At 39.2% G+C, this 13,110-nt stretch overlaps 1 protein-coding gene across 2 annotated transcripts in view; it reads left to right on the top strand.

The window, feature by feature from the left end:
- met (MET proto-oncogene, receptor tyrosine kinase) overlaps window positions 1-13,110 on the top strand; it is a 96,395-nt gene that overhangs the window by 21,447 nt on the left and 61,838 nt on the right. The gene's annotated exons all lie outside the window — the stretch shown is intronic.

The raw sequence follows: 13,110 nt of genomic DNA on the forward strand, positions 1-13,110 counted from the left end.
TTCCTAATCAGCCGCATGCCTCCTCCTCCTCCTCTGTTTCATCACATGGTGATATCCTGCTCTCATCTGAAGTGAGGCATGTGGATGCTTATCTGTCAGCCCCTGCGCTCAAATGAAGGACCAAAAGCAATCTCCTCTCCTCCCGCAGTCCAAGCGGTGGCCTCGCCTCGACCCCGGATTACTTTTATTCCTTGGGTAGGATCCTTGAAGCTTTGTCATAAGATCTATTTGCATCTTTGAAAGGCTGAAGATCACTGAAGCAGCAAATGATCCTGGCAGACAGAGTGGAGATAAAGGCATACCTCATCTCTATGTTGCTCCAGTTTTGTTTTTGTTTTTTTTCTAGTGGCTTCTAGATATCTGCAGCTCCTTTGGAACGGCTAACTTCAAACAGGTGTTTCAAATGGAGAATCTGAAAAAGCATTTGCTCGACCAAAGGGACTGAATTGGATTTGAACATCATGTTATGCATGTGGGGATCCGTAGTTGCTCCACAAATGATGATATAGAGCATCCAGAGACACAGCTGGCTGCTCTATTAATTCCACCACATTAATGATCTGAGACGGCATGAGAAAGTCACCTTCAGCCACATGCAACTCTCAAATCTTAAAGGGCCACCTCACATAACTGACGTCATGCCACATGAAAGTCATGTAGAAAGCTGCTGGTTCCTCTCTGTGATGCTGCGTTCACACTGGGAATGTGACATGCACGTTGAGCATTTGGTGTTCATAGTGGACAAGCAGGGAGGGGCTTCTTCTTCTTCTTTTTCTGCTGTTTACCAGTGCATGTCTGCCATCTATTGTTGGATAGGCTGAGAGCCAAAGCAGTGCAAAGTTTGTGAATCTTGCCCCATACTTTTTCTTGGTGTCATGTAACTCAGACCGAGCACAAACCACAAATAATAATTCCTTCATTAGTTTTTAAACAGTTGGCGCTTCCATGAATGACAAAGGACACCATCCATATATTACTACCAAATCTGAGTCCCTGATTGGTCAATGTTTGACCTGGTTTAACTTTTAGCACAGTTCAGTGGCCACACGGTTTTGTACGTAGAGCCTGAAAACGGTCTTAAAATTGAGCATAGCTATTGGTAAATGCAAAAGTTTTGAATGTGGAAGCTCGAAACACGTGCACATTTACGGAGACGTTTCATTGAAAGTGGTCGCCAGAACACACGTTGCTAAAGGCTGTGTGGACGAAGCTTTACCGTAGAGCAGGAGTGTCAAACTCAATCGCACAAGGGGCCAAAATCCAAAACTCACCTAAGGTCGCGGGCCGAAGAGGATAAAAATTTATTGAACACTCTAAAACTACATTTTAAAACTTTAAAATTGTAACTTTTTAAAAAATATATAACCTAGATCTATAGCATTTCCTGTGATGATGCTGGTATGAATGCTGTAAGCTGAATTTTACCACTGAAGATGCTGAAATTGATAGCTGAAAACACTGAAGCTAATATCTGAAAAAACTGAAGATAATACTGAAATCAGTAAAGCTAATAGCAGAAAATGCTGAAGCTGATAGCAAGCTAAAATATTAGCTAATTACCAAATTAGCATAAAAACATCTTTAAAAAAATGTAGGTTATCCTAAACAGCTAGCATGCAGCTGAAATATTAGCAAAACTCAAAAGTAGCCTAAAAAATCTTAGTAAATCCTCAAATAGTCCAAAAAGCTAGCATAATGACCATTTTTAAAACTTCAAAACTGTATAATAACTGGCAATAAAAGGCAATAATATTATTCCAGAGTAAATACATTTAAATCTTTGACTACTTTCAATATTTTACTCTCCATAGAATATATATTTTGTCAAAATTAACCTTGAACTTTTATGTTATTTTTACGATCATGTGATTTGCTCTGATGTTGAAAGGCTGTGACAGAAATCTGAGAGCTGACAGGAACCGACTCCAGAGCTGTCTCCCGCATGTACAGTACAGAGCTGCTGTTTAGTTTCCGCATGCCTTACCTTATTTCTGCCTAAATCTTCTGTCTCTGATAGTGGACTGTTGTTTTGAGTTTGTAAGACATATTTCTATGAATGGTAACACAGTTTTTTTTTTATTTTGCCAAATTCCAAAATCCAGTTTAGCCGTTTCATGAAAGAGTGCCTTGTTCACATGTGATTCTCCACTGGAAAAGTGAAGGATTTCCATCCAGCCATTTTCTAAACCCGCGGAATTCCTTTTGGGGTCACTGGGTTGCTGGAGCCTATCCCAGTTACTTCTGCGTACACCCTGAACAGGCCCCCAGTCTGTCACAGGGCCACACATACCCACATTTATACCTACAGGGAGACGCTGGAATCTTCAATGAAGCAATAAAGGATGCTTTTGGACTGTGGACAGACACCAGAGAAAACAGGGAGAAGATTTGATTTGTGTTTAAACTGAGTCTGGACTCTCAAGACGATATGTGAATAATACACACCAGAAAGAGGTCCGGTCAGAGGCGGGCCTGAGGGACTGTAGCATGTTTACAGTCTATACCAAATGTGTCAAAGTCAAGGATCGGGGGCCAATCCGGCCCTCCAGATCATTTTATTGTTATTAATGGGCCGATGTTATCTTGCGCTTATTTCTAACTTGTATAATTTTGACAAAATATATTTTTATGGAGAGTAAAATATTGAAAGTTATTTAAGGTTTAAGTTGATTTATTCTGGAATAATATTCCTGCCTTTTTATTATTCATAATTACGTTTAAAAGTTACAGTTTTAAAGTTTAAAAAATTGGCATTCTGCAGCTTTTTAGACTATTTTTAGCATTTACTAAGATTTTTTAGGGTATTTTGGAGTTTAGCTAATATTTCACCTACATGCTAGCTGTTTTGGCTCATTTAGACTTTTCTTTTTAAGTTTTTTTGGCTGTTTTGGAGTTAGGCTAATATTTACATGATAGTTGTTTTGTTTTTTGTTGTTCACCAGCTGATCTTTGCTCAGGATCGTCGTGACTAATTTGTTATGAATAACTGGAAACAATAACAAGTTTTTCTGAATTTGTGTGGATATTTAGTCAATCTTATCACAGTCATGTCTGTAGTCTTTTGCTCTGAAACAGAGGACTTTAAAATCCACGTTTGCAGATTAACTCTAGATTCTGTATCTGAGATGATCATAAATTCAGATTCATCTTTGGTGAAGCCACAGGTTGTGAGTGGTCAACACATAGACCAATAACCATCCTTAAGTTCACAAAACTGTTGGCGCCCCCACTCTAGGCCTTCGGCCCACCTTTGTCAATCAACCCAGCAGAAAGGTTGACATCCTACAGGATGTTCAAATACACAGATATGTGTGATAGACGTTAAAACATCAAAAATAGACAGGAATGAAATGAAAACCATCTCCAAAGCTCCTGGATAACAACTTGAAGCACGTTGCATACCAAGGCAGATTACAAGAGGAGATTTAAACACCATTGGTCTCTTATCTGTGGATTGAATTGACCCTATTTAGTGAGATTCAAGCCAATACAATGAAGTAATCTCTGTGCATTCTAAGCAAATGGAATCTGACACCATGGCCATTCCACTGGAAGATTTCACCTCAGATGAGAGCTAATCCCCACCATTACCCTCAACCAGCAATCCTCACACAATGCAGCAGAGGGACAGAGGCTGAGCGTGTGCTTAGGTAATGGGGGTTTATCAGGAGTAAAGCCTCTTCTTCGGCCCTCCGAAGCTTTATCACCCTGCTGTGCTCCCAAACACAGAGAGGCTTTCTAGTCGCTTCTTGAGACAGTGCAGCTTTGATCTTTTACTTCCTGTTCAGTGATGCTGGCTTTATTCACGCTGCAACAAGTTGCTGCTCACACCCGGGAGTCCCCAGCAACTTTTCTGGGAAATTATCAGTGTTTTAACTAAAACTCTGCATTTGTCAGCAGTGGGATCTCAGCGAACTGTTAGGGGCAAAAAAAGATAACCAAAAAGTAGTTGATGGACCTCAACATTTGGATTTTATGGGACTAAAGAGTTGTTCTTTTTCTGTGATTGGCAACCTGACCAAATATCTGCAGCAGTCCTGGACCAACTGTTTGACGAAATCTTCTGTCTCACTGCGCATTTGAGCAAAAATGTTCACACTCAAAAACTCACCAAAATATGCACACAACTAGAACCTGTAGAAAATGAATTTTTGACATAGTGAACAACACCTCCAAAAAACGATGACATCACAGCTGGTGAAACCAAGAAGAGGAAATCTCTTCTGGATTTATAAAAATATAGTTCAAAATGTAATAATGGAACATAGACACGTGTTTAGGGGATATCCAAAGGTAGTTTAAAAAGCATTATGGGATGGACTCAGGACATGCAGCTTGACAGCCATGTTGTGGCAACCTGAAATTTGGCAATTTTTGCTCTGAAATCCACAATAATGTTGGATCTTATGTTTATGAACTAAAACAAAACTGAAAAAGTGGCACTGCTGTCACTGGAAGTTAATAAATATTAATGTCAATGAAGCTCCCAGTTTTCAAAGTAAGACTAGCGAGAGCTTTTTTCTGTTCAGAAACTGAGACTGAAGTTTTGCTCACTAACATAACTTCTGAAAAAAATAAATCAGCTTTACACCGGAGCCTTAGCTCCAGTGTTTACTTTCTTTTGGTTATGGTAACTCAGTTGACGCAATTAATGAAACTCCAGCGGATTCAGAAGCGCAGAAACGCAGCCTCACGCTGATATGCTGCTCTGCAAAGCAGTGAAGTGTGGATGTGATCAACGTGAATCAGCTGATCTGCTGCAGGAAAAAAACAACTTTTTTCATACAGGCTCTTTACCAATATGTAATGCTTGGAACGTAAAATGTTAAAGACAAAACTGTGTAGAATATTTCAGGTTTTGTAGATAAATGATCAAAAACAACAAGAATTTTTGTTTTTTTATTTATATTACAGCTGAGCTTAAATAGAAGGTTGACAATAAATAAATACATACAATAAAATAAAATGAAATAAAACTTTTAAAATGACAAACACTATTTCTTTCTATTTAAATGTTTGTGTTTTCGTCAGTTTTGCTGATTCTGATCTCCTGTACTAAATCAAGGTATAAATGACCTAATACAAGTCATTTACATTTTAAAAAGTAAAAAGACGGACAAAAAAAGACATCCTTCAGAATCTGCTGGAATTACATTGATCGTGTTAACAATTAAAAAATGACAGTAAATCAAGAACATAAACACTGGAGCTCTGGTGTTGAAGGGTTAATCATTCCTATGAAATATATTTGTTGCTGTTTTTGTTTGCTTTGCTAAGCGATGTGTTATGGTGGGTAGGACACATTATGAAGTCAGCAGAGCTTTCAAAGTCTGTGGAAATCCACTCCAGCTCAGTGAGTAACTGCAATCCCAGAAGACTGCAGAACTTTCAATCACACAAGTCTCTAAAAACGCACTGGTTCATGTGCGGACAGCTCTTTCAGTGCAGAGTGCTGCTGTTTTGTCTTCTCTCTGCTGCAAAATCCCATTTTCAGATTTTTGCACAAGTGGCTGCCACCTGCCAGCTGTCTCACAAACTATTTATGGAGCTTTAATAAAGATTTGCTCCTTCAGTCTGCAGAAGTGTCTTCATGAGGTTCCAGAGTTTTGTTTTTTTTAACAAATTTTACTTTGTAAGCTGTATAAAGCAGGGGAACATGAAAGGTCAAACAGCGAACCTCCATGATTTTCCTCCACGTCTACAGATTCCACAGCAGCAGCCGTTTTCATTTGCTGCTCCTCTTCTGGCGGCTTCGCTGACATCATGATGTCATTTCATTTGTGGCTGTGCTGAGACGCAGAGGCCCGCGCGGTCGGACCTCACGTCCACCTTCAGTTGATAATCTGCTTTGGTGCCGAGGTGCAGACCGTTGCTGTTTACAACCTGAGGTTATCTGGCTGCTCCTCAACGGCTGCTGCCAAGCCTCAGCTCTCCAGCTGCTGCTGTTCTGCATCGCAGGGGGACTTTGAAAAAAGAAAAAGTAGAAAAAGACTGAGACACTTCTGAATGCTGAACTCTAAAATACAGAAGATGTTATTTCTTTTTTCATTCTGGGCTTTTGTACTTGTTGAAGAGTTTGCCATGGAGAATCTGCCAAGTTTCCCAGGAAGAGAATGGAGTTTATTATTTCAGACTGTCAGGACACTTGGATTTTTTTTTGTATTACTTTTAAGAAGTTAGAATGTCTGCTCATGTCTTTACTTAAATATATGTAGATCTTCTGAGCATAAAGACCCATACAGAGTTGCAGCATTTATCTATTTACCTTTATGCAGCAGCTGCACTTTAAAGTCCCCTAATGGTTATTTTTGTATTTAAAAAAAACGTTCCCAGTTTGGTTTTAATTATGATTGGGAAGTTTTTAACCAAAATCCCACAACCTATATGTCCTCAAAAGCCACTTTTCATGTTGATCTGAAGCCTTAGTTTCCAGAATCTCCTCTGAGGGGGCGTGGCTACTAGCCCGTTCAAAGTGCCATCTTATTGTTACATACAGACATTGGAAAGTCCTTATGCTTGCATAAAATGGCAAAACACGACTGGAGCTCCAGTTATATCCTGTGGTCTAATGGCTCGTACGGCTAAACTTTAACTTTTTCTCATTCAGGAAATGTGAGTTCGAGCCCCACAGAAAACACAAACGTTCCTTTATGTTTGCTATCTTTTCTTTTTCTGACTTTTAGCAACATTATTATTTTGATTGTACTTAATGTTTTCTTTTTTTTCTTCCTCTGTGACAGCTTCTTGGTTTGGTCATTTGATTACAAAAGGAGATTTATTTATTGTGTGGGAAAAAGTCTGTTTAGATGCTTTCTATAGTTCGTTATTGTAATATAAACAATATTCCCCCATTAGCGACCAGAAACCTCCGTGAATACGGATCTTGGGACAACTTCAGACTATGATACTACAGACAATACAATACTTTCTGACAATAATTATCACAGTTCTCAGAGTCAGTGAACGCACCGACACTGTAGTTACCACCCTCATCGATTTTGATTGGTCCTTCATGTTAGCTCCGCCTACATGCGCCACACCAGGCCAAAAGTTTTGAAATTGAAATTTTTAGATTTAAAAACAAAAAAAAAAATTGAAACTGAAAAAAAAAAAATGAAATGGAAATTTTGATTTTTGAAACCTGAAAAACAGAACATTTGAAGCTTAAAATAATTAAGTTTATTTTAGAATAGCAAAATGTTTTGGATATATATTTTTTCAAGTTGTTTCATTTGGGTTTCAAAATAATTCAGCTCCATATAAACCCCCCTCAGTCAGTTCAGAAGTGTAATGCTCAAGCTAATTAAGTCATGCGTATTCATGATTGCTCTATTCCCAGAGCAGCTTCAACACTAAATCACCTTCACATTCCTAATGAAGAGCACATGTAGGAAATGCAGCTTCTTTACCAAACACGAGTGATTGCTCCGTTCAGCTGTCAGATCAGAGATCGATGTGACCTCAGATGGACATTAATGCTCTGAAATAATGTCCTGCATGACTTATGCACCAGCTGGAAAAGCAGGACGCTCTACGATGCTTCTTTGTAACCTAAAAGTGACCCTTTGTCTTGAGCCGTTTAGTGAAAGTGCCGTCAGAAAGAATTAGGACTGGGTGTTTGGAGACCTGCACAGCTAAATGGATCCACATTACATTGCTGTCATTTTTGCTTCTGGGAACAATTTATAAAACGCACTATTGGGTCTGCAGCGATAATTTAAGGCAGCGACTGGGAGGTTGATCAAACCTACAACCATCAACAACCTACTGAATCCACTGATGGAAACGTTCTGTTCTTCTTTGCTCATTCTGACAGAAAACATATTTTTTCTGTTTTTCCCTCCATCAGTGTGTGAATGTGTGTGTGAAAGGACTATGACTGTAAAGCGCTTTGGGCCTTCAAGAACGTTAATAAAGAGCTTCATAAGAATACGCCGTTTACAATTCATGACAGTAGCAAAGGGCTGAATGGTGGCGAGAAGAAACTGATTCCACCTGGTTTGTTGGACAGGTGGGGACAATATTTCATATTTCTACATTGTTTGACATCTAATAGTTTAGTGATATAACTGGTAAAATTTAAAAAATTGCCTTCATCTTGCTGCAAACGATTTGCCACAATCTCCCTGAAACTCAGGGGACAAGCTACAGTGGGGCTTTTCTCTCCTGATGGTGGTATTAGTATTATTATCATTATTGACAATGACTAAGAAATCATCAATACAAGCTTCTTTAAGTATTAGTAATAGTACCTAATAGTACCTAAAAGAACAGCTTCTTAATGTTAATAACAATAATAAATATGTGTTTTTGATCCTTTCATTTGTAATGCTGCTCTAATTTACCACCCCTTCAAAATATTCTGCCCCTCCCCCATATATATAAAATGTTCTAGCTCCGCCCCCGCTGAAACTCTAGACCAGGGGTCTCAAACTTTATATTTTTTTAAAGCACAAGTTATTGAAGTTATAACTGCCTCAAAAAGGTTAGGTGATCTCATGTCGAAGGTTCAAAGCCTTTGATTGACAGATTCTCCTGAGCCCAGTTTCAGCCGAAGGGGTGTGGCCTTCCAAAAAGCTCACTCTTGATTTTTTGAGACTGGTTGCCATAGAAACGACGAGTCACACGGACTCGCTGCTCAGTGACGTCGTCTGGTTCCAACATGGCGGAAAATGGCGACTGAAATTATGACCGAAGACAGACATTTTCTGTGGGTGATGTCACACTCACTATGTCCAGTTCTCTTATACAGTCAATGGATAAAATCATTTCACTGTGTGTACTGTAGGTAGTTTTTTAACGTATTATTCGTTTTATATAAGTACGTGGAAAACTATGTAAGATATCAGATATTTGTATGCTGGAGTTTATGGAATAGAGACAACAAAATATTTGAAAATCACACGATTTTTCTTTAAAATAGTATATTTTCCTTGTTGATCCTTCTGGATTCTGTTCATTGAAATCCATATTTACCTTAAAACAGTGTTTCTCACTCTTTATGTCCATAGCAAAAGAAACCTTATTCAAATAAGCACGTGGAAGATGTTAGCCTCACATGACAGACCTGGGTTTATAATGTGTGTCATATGTCTGAAGCTTTAATGAAACACCTAAGATAAAAGCAACAGCTTCCCTGCATCCACCCCACGAAACAAAGTTAGTCTGAAAGAATAGTTTTTTCATGTGAAGATGCTCCTCCAAATATTTCATGTGTCTTCAATTTTGAAGGCCGTATTAAATAGCTGACCCAGCTAATTCTCTTTGATCTGCAGACTGTAACTTAAGCTGCTGTGTCAGTCTGACCAAAACTTGCATTCATGGGGAAAATGTGGAAAACACGTCTGATGAATTTGCTTCCAAGAAAAGAGACTTTCAGAGAACAGATCCATCTCTCTTTTTATAAACTTAGCAGTTGATTATATTCATGAAGATTCTCCTTCATCCAGGTGTCTAGAAGTGATAGCATCTGGACTTCTTGTCTGCTCTTCTTGAGACGTCTCACCGCTCATCCATGTAGCTTCATCAATCTGTATTCTTGTTTCCAGTCACATGAGTCCTCCACCTCTGATCACAGGAGGTAAACTTATTAAAGTCCATGCAGGAGCAGAAGCTGCATGAATCCTCAGAAAAGCATCTCCAGCTATGATCCCACAGAGGATATTTAATGGAAGCGGAGGAGCCGGACATCTCAGGATCATCACTCACTCAGACAATTTTCACACCACTTGGGTGATTAGGAAGCAGTGAGCCTGTGAGCACTGTAGTGTGAGGAGCTCCAGATCAGGGTGTGAATATCTGTGACCTTAAAGCAGGAGTGTCAAACTCAATCACACAAGGAGCCAAAATCCAAAACACACCTTAGGTCGAACAGGATAAACATTTATTGAACACTCTAAAACTACATTTTTAAAACTTTAAAACTGTAACTTTTTACCATAATTATGAAATAGATATAAAGCATTACCTGTGATAATGCTAGTGTGAATGCTGTAAGCTGAATTTGGCTGCTGAAGATGCTGAAATTGATGGCTAAAAACAATGAAGCTGAAACTCAACTAAAATATTAGCTAAATACCAAATTAGCCTAAAAAACAAAACAAAAAAAACTTTGGTTAACCAAAACAGCTACTATGTAAATACTAGCTAAACTCCAAAACACTCTTAAAAAACTTTTTAAAAAAAGCATCAATTAGCCAAAACAGCTAGCATGTAGCTGGAATATTAGCTAAACTTCAAAACAGGCTAAAAAATCGTAGTAAATGCTAAAATAGTCCAAAAATCTATCAGAATGCCAATTTTTTCAAACTTTAAAACTATTTCTTTTTAACATAATTTTTAATAATAAAAACACAGGAATATTCCATCCATCCATCTTCTTGGCCGCTTTGTCCCTTTCGGGGTCGCGGGGGTGCTGGAGCCTATCCCGGCTACTGATGGGCGAAGGCGGGGTTCACCCTGGACAGGTCTCCAGTCTGTCTCAGGGCCTCAATCACACACACATTCACTCTCACATTCACACCTAGGGACAATTTAGAGTCACTAATTAACCTATGAAGCATGTTTTTGGACGGTGGGAGGAAGCCGGAGTCCCCGGTGAAAACCCACGCATGCACGGGGAGAACATGCAAACTCCACACAGAAAGGTCCCAGCTGGGAGTCGAACCGGGGCCTTCTCGCTGTGAGGCAAGAGCGCTAACCACTGCGCCACCGTGCAGCCCCACAGGAATATTATTCCAGAATAAATCAACTTAAATCTTAAATAACTTTCAATATTTTACTCTACATAAAAATATATTTTGTCAAAATTAAACAAGTTAGAAATGAGCGCAAGATAACATCAGGCCATTAATAACAATAGAATAAAATGATCCGGAGGGCCGGACCTGGCCCCCGGGCCTCGACACATGTGACTCAAAGAATTGGCCAGACAAAAGAAAGATACTGATATCCATAAGAGGGACCAGCCACTGGCTTCATTTCCAAACAGTAGGAAATGGATTTTCTGTATAAAATGAATGTACGGGGGATTGGGTTGTGTAAGGCGCAGCATGGTGGTGTAGTGGTTTGCACTCTCATCACACAGCAGAAGGCCCTGGTTCAAATCCCAGCTGGGTCCTGTCTGTGTGCATGTGTGGGCTTACTTCCAGCTCCCCAGCTTGTCCAAAAAAGTCAAAGTCCAAAAAAACATGATTCATTAGTTGGTGACTTTAAGTTGGACTTGAAACCGTCCAGGGTGTACAGTGTTCTTCTGCTACATCACAGTTCATTTTTGCAGATTTTATTTCAGAGCTTTTTTTTAAATTATTTTTTCAACCACATATTGTTTCTGCATCCCGTTTGGCTGTAGACCTCTGTCAATCTCTGTCCCATGCCTCACCTTTACCCTGAAGTAGCTGGGATAGGCTCCAGCAACCTGCACAGGATTAAGCAGGCATTGAATATAGACAGATTGAATAAAAGGTTATTGTTTGTTTTAAATGATGCCTCAAAAAGCCCATTACATACCTAAGATCCTTTTCATTGTTGTGTGGAAGAACTGCATCGTCTGAAAGTTTTTTGCCACTCTTGCATGAGTCTCTTGTCAGCTCCACATTTCTAAAGGCTTCAGTTACACAAATCTGTCAGCAATGTTTGCTGATTCACTTTCATTCAGAAGATAGAAGGGAGCCTTGTGTTGAGAGACTGGTGTGCATGGGATGGATCACAAGGTTTTGGGGAAATCATTCAGGTATGACGTGAAAAGACTGTTTTTGACATGACGACACCTGAGGTCGATCAGAAACCGGGAACGGATTTCCTGATGTCTTATATCGCAAAGTCTGATTATTCTAGCCACTGTCCTATTAGAGGATGTCCACTTGGTTCAAGCCGTTTCCACTAAAATGGGTTTTGAATAGATTATTTTTTTAAATCCTGATGACAAAAATTTAGCGACTAGATATCGTCCAAGCAGAAAAGGACGTCTTGAAAGATAAAATTCTTGTAAAGGCATATAAAAATGTAGCTATGTAGATTTATATGTGCTTTACATGGGTCATTCTTCAATACAGAAGAGGATTAGGGTCACGAGGAAAAGAAAAAAAAGCCATGGAAAATTCTGACTTGTTTCTCAGAATTATGAGATTAAAGTCAGAATTTTCCATGGCTTTTTTTTCTCCATGGCCATAATCCTCCTCCGTACCTCTAGGATGTTAGTAGTTTAAATTATTTATTTTAAACAGTGATCAAAAAGTGATTTCTAACTGGCACAAGTTCAGTTGCCGCTCATGTCTTGATGTGTCTTTGGGCAAGACACTGAACCCCACATAGCTTCTGGTGGTCATAGGCTGGCGCCAACGTTCGATGGTGGAGCCATCATCAGTGTGTGAATGCGTGTGTTTATGGGTGAATCAGACTGTGACTGTAAAGTATTTTGGGTCTTCTAAGGAGATAGTAAACTGCTCTACAAGTATTTGGCTCTTTTATAACCATTTTTTCACGTTATAAAAAATGTCCATCTGTTCTGTGATGTGGCAGTTGGTCAGGAAGTGTTCACATCTGTGTGTGTGAATGACTGCACTGAAGAAATCCTTTTCTTTCTGCCAAAAGGCTTCAAATAAAGAGACAACATCCATCTTGCTGAATTTTATAACTAGAATAGCAACAGTTCCAAGTAACTAAAGAAAAATAGGGATTAGGGATTCAACGATTCAGTCAAGCCACGATTTGATTCGATTCACAGCTTTAAAGGGGCCTACCATGAAAATTTTACTTTTTGAGGTTTTAAATGCACTTTACTGTTCATTCCTCACTATAAAGAACCTCAAAGTGGTATTTTGATCCGTTCATGTATTTAAAAGTAATCCTGTAAAAACCTGCACTGTCTGCAGCAGCCCCTCCCATGCCCACGAAAACGAGCGGGGGGAAACGTGCTGATGTAAGCACGATGCCAACAGCTCCCTCCAGGAAGAGTCTAACACCAACACTCAGTTTCTTCACTGAGTTAGTGATGATCAGCAAAAAACTTTCATTTTAGATGTAGAATACTGCATATCTTTTAGTTGTGTCCTGTCTTCAGTACATTTCAGCTCAATCAGGTGTTTGTTACTCCTTTAAGACCGGGGGGGG

Source organism: Oryzias melastigma, linkage group LG6 (assembly GCF_002922805.2).
Source record: "Oryzias melastigma strain HK-1 linkage group LG6, ASM292280v2, whole genome shotgun sequence".
Classification (NCBI taxonomy): domain Eukaryota; kingdom Metazoa; phylum Chordata; class Actinopteri; order Beloniformes; family Adrianichthyidae; genus Oryzias; species Oryzias melastigma.